The sequence below is a fragment of the Paroedura picta genome, chromosome 1 (genome assembly GCF_049243985.1).
Source record: "Paroedura picta isolate Pp20150507F chromosome 1, Ppicta_v3.0, whole genome shotgun sequence".
NCBI lineage: Eukaryota > Metazoa > Chordata > Lepidosauria > Squamata > Gekkonidae > Paroedura > Paroedura picta.
Genome location: NC_135369.1, coordinates 32,835,734 through 32,846,250, shown reverse-complemented (window position 1 = coordinate 32,846,250; position 10,517 = coordinate 32,835,734). Strand labels below are relative to the sequence as shown.

General features: G+C 40.4%; 1 long non-coding RNA gene across 1 annotated transcript; it reads left to right on the top strand.

Moving 5' to 3' along the window:
• Nucleotides 1-963: 963 nt before the first annotated feature.
• On the top strand, nt 964-5,251 carry LOC143835184 (uncharacterized). Its single transcript, XR_013230036.1, has 4 exons — nt 964-1,013; nt 3,146-3,175; nt 3,484-3,513; nt 5,221-5,251. It is a non-coding gene; the product is annotated as an uncharacterized LOC143835184 (long non-coding RNA).
• Nucleotides 5,252-10,517: the final 5,266 nt, after the last annotated feature.

Here is a 10,517-nt window from a genome sequence, read left to right as displayed (position 1 = left end):
GGCTGTGTTCAATAAATAAGAAATACATACATAGATATAAAGATCTTTTGTAATCCCACTTCATTCAATAGTTTCCTTTCCCTCTATTTCCTGCTAAATGGGTACCCCCCCTCAAAAAATATATATTATCTTAACACAGCCCGCGGCACCGCGGGCGCCGCGGGCGCCGCGGACTAAATAAAGCTGTAAGGGCTGTGTGGGAGGAGTTATGGTGGGCTTGGTCCGGAATGAGGAAGGGTGCTGATTGGCCCCTTCCTCTGGACAGGCGCCTGCCGATTGGCTCGGCCGATTACCACCCTACTCACAAGGAAGCAACTGCGAGCCACGCGAAGCGTGGCTCGCAGTCGCTTCCTTGCCAGCGGCCTGATGCGTCGGAGGCCGCCGCATCAGGCCGCCGGCCAGGGAGCCCCCGCCAGCCTCCCCAGGGCCCGGGGAAGGCGCTCCGCGGCTCGCAGAGCCGTGGAGCGCCTTCCCCAGAGCCTGGGGAGCTTTTTTCCACTACGGGGGGGGGAAGGAAAAAGGCTCCCCAGGCCCCGGGGAAGGCACTCTGTGGCTCTCAGAGCCACGGAGTGCCTTCCCCGGGGCATGGGGAGCTTTTTTCTGCAACGAGGGGGAAGGAAAAAGGCTCCCCAGGCCCCGGGGAAGGCACTCCGCGGCTCGCAGAGCCACGGAGCGCCTTCCCCGGGGCCTGGGGAGCTTTTTTCCGCAACGGGGGGGGGGGGGGGAGAAAACAGCTCCCCAGGCCCCTAGCGCCACGGCATCGGACTACACGCCGCCTCCGTTAAGAAAATGGCCGCCAGCCAGAGGACGCCGCGAAGGAGCCCGCCCGCTCAACCATAAGCCACCTTTTACTCTGCCCCAATGGACTTTTTTACTAGTTCCAGTATAAAGGCAGATGACATTCTCCCTGAAGCTGTGTTCCTCACTGTCATGTGTAAATTTCTCTTTTTCTGCAGGATGGAAGATATCCCTTTACTCAAGTTGCATTATTGGAAGCCCCAAAACAAAAGCAAGTATGTCCTCTGACAAATACCTTGCAGCATCTATACCTACTGTTAAATATCATGCTTATTTTTAAACACATTTTATTAAATATTTTCATTAAAAAAGATAGCACAGCGAAACAAAATCTTAGAAGAAGAACAATACCAAACAAAAAACACCCCCCACACACACACACACAAACATACAATGTACAGGACAAAAGAATGTTAACAGTACATTTTTCTGCAAGAGCATTAATATTCTCTTATTAAGCTTAGTTTTCAAAGCCTTCAATTAAGAAGTCATTTTTGTTTCCCTCTCACAAAAATCTTGTATGAATAGGGCTTCTAAGTTCTCTTTTAGTAAGATAGTCAATTTTCCACAACTCAGTAAGTTCTCTTAATTTAAATAGCTGGTCCTTTATCATTGATATTTTTAGAAGAAACAATCCTTGGTGCTGTTACCATATATTGGAACATGATTCTATATTGAAGAAGAAGAGTTGGTTCTTATATGCCGCTTTTCCCTACCCGAAGGAGGCTCAAAGTGGCTTACAGTCGCCTTCTCTCTTCTCTCCCCACAACAGACACCCTGTGGGGTGGGTGAGGCTGAGAGAGCCCTGATATTCCTGCTCGGTCAGAACAGCTTTATCAGTGCTGTGACTAGCCCAAGGTCACCCAGCTGGCTGCATGTGGGGAAGTGCAGAATTGAACCTGGCATCCCAGATTAGAAGTCCGCACTCCTAACCACTACACCAAGATGGCTCTCTGCTTATCCATTTCTTCATCTATTAATCCTAGTAAGAAAGCCTCTGGCTTAAACTGGAATTTTAAGTTTAAAATAGTCTGTATTCCATCAGGTATCTGTTCCCAGAATCTTTTAGCTTTGCCACAAGTCCACCAAAGATGGAAAAAAAGTGCCTGGAATTGCTTTACACTTCCGTCAAGTATTTGCCATTCCCTTATGGATGTTATTTAAATTCACAAGTATTGCATACCATCTGTACATGAACTTGGAGAAGTTTTCTTTCAGAGTCATACTAAGTATAAATTTGATCGCACTTTTCCACATATTTTCCACATTTCATTAACTGTATATTATAACCAAAGGTTTGATGCCATTTAACCATACATTCTATAACCTGTTCATTTTTCATATCTACCTTCAAAAGTCAGTTGTATATATTTTGCTGTACATTCATCCGTACTATTGAGTTCTATTTCGAAAATATTTTTGTTACCATCAAAACCAGAGCCTCTTTTTATCCAGCTTATATCTTTCTGTTAAGAGTATAAAAAACATTGACAGTTAAATCCTTCTTCACATAATGACTCCCTTGATTTCATTAAACATTTTCATATTAGCTCCAAGGTCTCCTAGTATGATAGCCTCTTATCTCTAAAAGGTAAATCTCTTTTACAGAAAGCTTCATGTGGTGAAATCCAAAGGGAGAATTTTATATAAAATATGGGCTTGTATTTATTCCATACCCTTAATAGGCCCTTTCTCACAAAATGGTTTTTAAGGTCTACACTCACTTTCATTTTTTCATACCATAAATATCCATGCCAACCATATCTGATACCATGACCTTCCAATTCCAAAATTCTTTGGTTTCTCAAAGTTAGCCACTCTTTTATCCATACTAAACACCATGATTCATAATACAATCTAAAATTAGGTAAAGTTAGACCACCCCTTTCTTTAGCCTCTTGTAGTAGCTGAAATTAGACTCTTGGTTATTTCCCTTGCTAAATAATTTTTGATGAGTACTTTTGCCATTGTTGATAAAGTTTTTCTGGCACACATGGGAATGCACTCTTGATTTAGATCTAGGCAAAAGCTGAGAGTGGTGGCCTTAGATAATATGTATTTTAGAAGGTGGGCTCCAAATCAGATACTTTAGAAAGACTAGTTGGAACAATACCAGATTTTTCTATGCCACCCAGCAAGCCTTTAGATATTGATCTTGTACAAAACAGCATTCCACACAATAATTTCACAACTGAGGATGACCCTTTGGGATTGAAACAGTTTGGTCCATTCTGTCATGTGCAGTTAGATATTTATTGTTTTTACTATGTTTTTAATAACTGAACTGGTGCACTTTATTTAACAAAAAATTGTAAAGATTTCTTAATATTGTTGTTATTTTCCACAGACTGCCAGGGGAAGGTGTTCAAACACTCAAGTAAGTCCTATGACAAGTGATATTATTCCTAGAATAGATTACTTCACTGTTCTCCAGGTAAAACCCATGCTTATTTTCCATGGTGGGCTGGGTGGGAATGGTCCAAAACCTAAATAACTCTCCTGAACAATGATATTTTCAATGGAGTAGTCTATCTTGCTCTATTATTGTAAGTAATCATGCGTATCTCCAAAGTAAAAAGGGAAAACATCAAAAGAACAAAAAGTATGTCTTTTGACAAACTGTATTTCCGGTGAAGTAGTATACCTTATCCTTCTATTGTAAGTAATCATACCTATTTCCTACAGGGGAAAGAAGAGGAAACCTGACAAAAACAAGTAAGTCCTCCAACAGATATTATTCCTGGAGTAATGAACATCACCCTTCCATTGATAATAACAATTCTTATTTTCCACAGGGTGCCAAAGAAAGGTGTTCCAATACCCAAGAAAGTTCTCTGGCATATCATATCTTTCATTGAGTAATGTAACTCACCCATCTACTGTTGATAACCATGTTTATTTTCCACAGAGTGCCAGGGGAAGATTGGAGCAGTATCTAACAAAGGCTTGCCACCCAACAAGCCTTTTAGATTTTGATCTTGTACAAAACAGCATTCCACATAATAATTTGACAACTGAGGAAGAGACTTTGTGGTTAAAACAGTTTGGTCCATTCTGTCATGTGCAGTTAGATATGTATTGTTTTTACTATATTACTACTATATTTTTACTAACTGAACTATATTTTTAATAACTGAACCAGTGCACTTTATTCAATAAATATTTGTAAAGATTTCTTCGGGCCATTCTGCACAGGGTTAATGTTGCTTAAGTCTTACCATTGAGTATCGCTATTTTTTTAACATTATGCATGACTTAGTACACAATCTGCAACACTCCCACAAAAATCGCTTTGTTGTAGCACTTTTCAGGGAATCCACAAAAGTGGACCGGGCAGGCAGCTCTTTGGGGACAAAAGTGGATTCCCCCTAAATCCACAAAAGTTGATTCGCTCTAAAAAAACCCCTCTAGAACAACCTGCATAACATCCAAAAAAACATATGCGTTCTGAATATCGCAGTAGCAAGCATGTCCCTTGCTAAGCTCTCACACCCGAGCTACTGGCGTTGTGATCACCATTCCCCCCCCCCCTTAAACCGGCAAAAGCAATGAATAAGCGATGCTTCTTTGGCTGATATCCCTCCACAAGCAATTGTCTATAAAGTTTCAAAGCCCCCTGTTCGACACTGCCTGTAATTTCGGCCACAAATAGCATAGGGAGATTTTTTTTTAAACCTTAAGAGCGTGTAAACAATTAAGCTCCACCTCCTATGCCAGCAAAAAAGGTCTTTCCAATACATCGAATGAACAAATATGCGTTGCTACAGGTGTTTTCGGGTTTTTAAAAAACAGCTTTTAAAGTGAAGCACAAACACAACAGTTAACTGGCTGTTCTGTTTGAGTGACGGTCAGGGGCGGGAGGAAGCACAGAAAAATATCATCTCCTTTGTTGCGATTTCGGTGAGAACGGAAACTTGTGCGTTATGAGAACAGCGCTAGTGGGAGAGCCATTCTTTCTATAGAAACGGCTGTGTGCATTACCGAGAGCGCAGCTTTTGATTGCAGCGCTTTTCAATAGCGCACAGATTTGGCAACATTGCCTGTTGTGCGGAATGGCCCTTCATGTTGTTGTTATTTTGCACAGACTGCCAGGGGAAGGTGTTCAAACACCCAAGTAAGTCCTATGACAAGTGATATTATTCCTAGAATAGATTACTTCACTGTTCTCCAGGTAAAAACCATGCTTATTTTCCATGGTGGGCTGGGTGGGAATGGTCCAAAACCTAAATAACTCTCCTGAACAATGATATTTTCAATGGAGTAGTCTATCTTGCTCTATTATTGTAAGTAATCATGCGTATCTCCAAAGTTCAAAGGGAAAAGATCAAAAGAACAAAAAGTAAGTCTTTTGACAAACTGTATTTCCAGTGAAGTAGTATACCTTATCCTTCTATTGTAAGTAATCATACCTATTTCCTACAGGGGAAAGAAGAGGAAACCTAAGAAAAACAAGTAAGTCCTCCAACAGATATTATTCCTGGAGTAATGAACATCACCCTTCCATTGGAATAACCATTCTTATTTTCCACAGGGGGCCAAAGAAAGGTGTTCCAATACCCAAGACAGTTCTCTGGCATATCATATCTTTCATTGAGTAATGTAACTCACCCATCTACTGTTGATAACCATGTTTATTTTCCACAGAGTGCCAGGGGAAGATTGGAGCAGTATCTAACAAAGGCTTGCCACCCAACAAGCCTTTTAGATTTTGATCTTGTACAAAACAGCATTCCACATAATAATTTGACAACTGAGGAAGAGACTTTGTGGTTAAAACAGTTTGGTCCATTCTGTCATGTGCAGTTAGATATGTATTGTTTTTACTATATTACTACTATATTTTTACTAACTGAACTATATTTTTAATAACTGAACCAGTGCACTTTATTCAATAAATATTTGTAAAGATTTCTTCGGGCCATTCTGCACAGGGTTAATGTTGCTTAAGTCTTACCATTGAGTATCGCTATTTTTTTAACATTATGCATGACTTAGTACACAATCTGCAACACTCCCACAAAAATCGCTTTGTTGTAGCACTTTTCAGGGAATCCACAAAAGTGGACCGGGCAGGCAGCTCTTTGGGGACAAAAGTGGATTCCCCCTAAATCCACAAAAGTTGATTCGCTCAAAAAAAAAACCCTCTAGAACAACCTGCATAACATCCAAAAAAACATATGCGTTCTGAATATCGCAGTAGCAAGCATGTCCCTTGCTAAGCTCTCACACCTGAGCTACTGGCGTTGTGATCACCATTCCCCCCCCCTTAAAACGGCAAAAGCAATGAATAAGCGATGCTTTTTTGTCTGATATCCCTCCACAAGCAATTGTCTATAAAGTTTCAAAGCCCCCTGTTCGACACTGCCTGTAATTTCGGCCACAAATAGCATAGGGAGATTTTTTTTTAAACCTTAAGAGCGTGTAAACAATTAAGCTCCACCTCCTATGCCAGCAAAAAAGGTCTTTCCAATACATCGAATGAACAAATATGCGTTGCTACAGGTGTTTTCGGGTTTTTAAAAAACAGCTTTTAAAGTGAAGCACAAACACAACAGTTAACTGGCTGTTCTGTTTGAGTGACGGTCAGGGGCGGGAGGAAGCACAGAAAAATATCATCTCCTTTGTTGCGATTTCGGTGAGAACGGAAACTTGTGCGTTATGAGAACAGCGCTAGTGGGAGAGCCATTCTTTCTATAGAAACGGCTGTGTGCATTACCGAGAGCGCAGCTTTTGATTGCAGCGCTTTTCAATAGCGCACAGATTTGGCAACATTGCCTGTTGTGCGGAATGGCCCTTCATGTTGTTGTTATTTTGCACAGACTGCCAGGGGAAGGTGTTCAAACACCCAAGTAAGTCCTATGACAAGTGATATTATTCCTAGAATAGATTACTTCACTGTTCTCCAGGTAAAAACCATGCTTATTTTCCATGGTGGGCTGGGTGGGAATGGTCCAAAACCTAAATAACTCTCCTGAACAATGATATTTTCAATGGAGTAGTCTATCTTGCTCTATTATTGTAAGTAATCATGCGTATCTCCAAAGTTCAAAGGGAAAAGATCAAAAGAACAAAAAGTAAGTCTTTTGACAAACTGTATTTCCAGTGAAGTAGTATACCTTATCCTTCTATTGTAAGTAATCATACCTATTTCCTACAGGGGAAAGAAGAGGAAACCTAAGAAAAACAAGTAAGTCCTCCAACAGATATTATTCCTGGAGTAATGAACATCACCCTTCCATTGGAATAACCATTCTTATTTTCCACAGGGGGCCAAAGAAAGGTGTTCCAATACCCAAGACAGTTCTCTGGCATATCATATCTTTCATTGAGTAATGTAACTCACCCATCTACTGTTGATAACCATGTTTATTTTCCACAGAGTGCCAGGGGAAGATTGGAGCAGTATCTAACAAAGGCTTGCCACCCAACAAGCCTTTTAGATTTTGATCTTGTACAAAACAGCATTCCACATAATAATTTGACAACTGAGGAAGAGACTTTGTGGTTAAAACAGTTTGGTCCATTCTGTCATGTGCAGTTAGATATGTATTGTTTTTACTATATTACTACTATATTTTTACTAACTGAACTATATTTTTAATAACTGAACCAGTGCACTTTATTCAATAAATATTTATAAAGATTTCTTCAGGCCATTCTGCACAGGGTTAATGTTGCTTAAGTCTTACCATTGAGTATCGCTATTTTTTTAACATTATGCATGACTTAGTACACAATCTGCAACACTCCCACAAAAATCGCTTTGTTGTAGCACTTTTCAGGGAATCCACAAAAGTGGACCGGGCAGGCAGCTGTTTGGGGAAAAAAGTGGATTCCCCCTAAATCCACAAAAGTTGATTCGCTCTAAAAAAAAACCCTCTAGAACAACCTGCATAACATCCAAAAAAACATATGCGTTCTGAATTTTGCAGTAGCAAGCATGTCCCTTGCTAAGCTCTCACACCCGAGCTACTGGCGTTGTGATCACCATTCCCCCCCCCTTAAACCGGCAAAAGCAATGAATAAGCGATGCTTCTTTGGCTGATATCCCTCCACAAGCAATTGTCTATAAAGTTTCAAAGCCCCCTGTTCGACACTGCCTGTAATTTCGGCCACAAATAGCATAGGGAGATTTTTTTTTAAACTTTAAGAGCGTGTAAACAATTAAGCTCCCCCTCCTATGCCAGCAAAAAAGGTCTTTCCAATACATCGAATGAACAAATAAGCGTTGCTACAGGTGTTTTCGGGTTTTTAAAAAACAGCTTTTAAAGTGAAGCACAAACACAACAGTTAACTGGCTGTTCTGTTTGAGTGACGGTCAGGGGCGGGAGGAAGCACAGAAAAATATCATCTCCTTTGTTGCGATTTCGGTGAGAATGGAAACTTGTGCGTTATGAGAACAGCGCTAGTGGGAGAGCCATTCTTTCGATAGAAACGGCTGTGTGCATCACCGAGACCGCAGCTTTTGATTGCAGGGCTTTTCAATAGCGCACAGATTTGGCAACATTGCCTGTTGTGCGGAATGGCCCTTCATGTTGTTGTTATTTTGCACAGACTGCCAGGGGAAGGTGTTCAAACACCCAAGTAATTCCTATGACAAGTGATATTATTCCTAGAATAGATTACTTCACTGTTCTCCAGGTAAAAACCATGCTTATTTTCCATGGTAGGCTGGGTGGGGATGGTCCAAAACCTAAATAACTCTCCTGAACAATGATATTTTCAATGGAGTAGTCTATCTTGCTCTATTACTGTAAGTAATCATGCGTATCTCCAAAGTTCAAAGGGAAAACATCAAAAGAACAAAAGTAAGTCCTTTGACAAACTGTATTTCCGGTGAAGTAGTATACCTTACCCTTCTATTGTAAGTAATCATACCTATTTCCTACAGGGGAAAGAAAAAGAAACCTAAGAAAAAGTAAGTCCTCCAACAGATATTATTCCTGGAGTAATGAACATCACCCATTGATAATAACCATTCTTATTTTCCACAGGGGGCCAAAGAAAGGTGTTCCAATACCCAAGTAAGTTCTCTGGCATATCATATCTTTCATTGAGTAATGTAACTCACCCATCTACTGTTGATAACCATGTTTATTTTCCACAGAGTGCCAGGGGGAGATTGGAGCAGTATCTAACAAATTTTTCTTTGCCACCCAACAAGCCTTTTAGATTTTGATCTTGTACAAAACAGCATTCCACATAATAATTTGACAACTGAGGAAGAGACTTTGTGGTTGAAACAGTTTGGTCCATTCTGTCATGTGCAGTTAGATATGTATTGTTTTTACTATATTTTTAATACCTGAACCAGTGCACTTTATTCAATAAATATTTATAAAGATTTCTTCAGGCCATTCTGCACAGGGTTAATGTTGCTTAAGTCTTACCATTGAGTATCACTATTTTTTTAACATTATGCATGACTTAGTACACAATCTGCAACACTCCCACAAAAATCGCTTTGTTGTAGCACTTTTCAGGGAATCCACAAAAGTGGTTTCCCCCTAAATCCACAAAAGTGGATTCGCTCTAAATAAAACCCGATTGACTCTTGAGAACAACCTGCATAACATCCAAAAAGACATATGCGTTCTGAATATATCAGTAGCAAGCATGTCCCTTGCTAAGCTGTCACACCCGAGCTACTGGTGTTGCGATCACCATCCCCCCCCCCCTTAAACCGGCAAAAGCAATGAATAAGCGATCCTTCTTTGGCTGATATCCCTCCACAAGCAATTGTCTATAAAGTTTCAAAGCCCCCTGTTCGACACAGCCTGTAATTTTGGCCACAAATAGCATAGGGAGATTTTTTTTTAAACTTTAAGAGCGTGTAAACAATTAAGCTCCCCCTCCTATGCCAGCAAAAAAGGTCTTTCCACTACATCGAATGAACAAATATGCATTGCTACAGGTGTTTTCGGGTTTTTAAAAAACAGGTTTTAAAGTATAGCACAAACACAACAGTTAATTGGCTGTTCTGTTTGAGTGACGGTCAGGGGCGGGAGGAAGCACAGAAAAATATCACCTCCTTTGTTGCGATTTCGGTGAGAACGGAAACTTGTGCGTTATGAGAACAGCGCTAGTGGAAGAGCCATTCTTTCGATAGAAACGGCTGTGTGCATCACCGAGACCGCAGCTTTTGATTGCAGCGCTTTTCAATAGCGCACAGATTTGGCAACATTGCCTGTTGTGCGGAATGGCCCTTCATGTTGTTGTTATTTTCCACAGACTGCCAGAGGAAGATGTTCTAACACCCAAGTAAGTCCTATGACAAGTGATATTATTCCTAGAATAGATTACTTCACTGTTCTCCAGGTAAAAACCATGCTTATTTTCCATGGTGGGCTGGGTGGGAATGGTCCAAAACCTAAGTCAATCACCTGAACAATGATATTAGTTAGATATGTATTGTTTTTACTGTGGTTTTAATAACTGAACCAGTGCACTTTATTTAATAAATATTTGTAAAGATTTCTTAATATTGTTGTTATTTTCCACAGACTGCCAGGGGAAGGTGCTGAAACACCCAAGTAAGTCCTATGATAAGTGATATTATTCCTAGAATAGATTACTTCACTGTTCTCCAGGTAAAAAACATGCTTATTTTCCATGGTGGGCAGGGTGGGAATGGTCCAAAACCTAAGTCAATCACCTGAACAATGATATTAGTTAGATATGTATTGTTTTTACTGTGTTTTTAATAACTGAACCAGTGC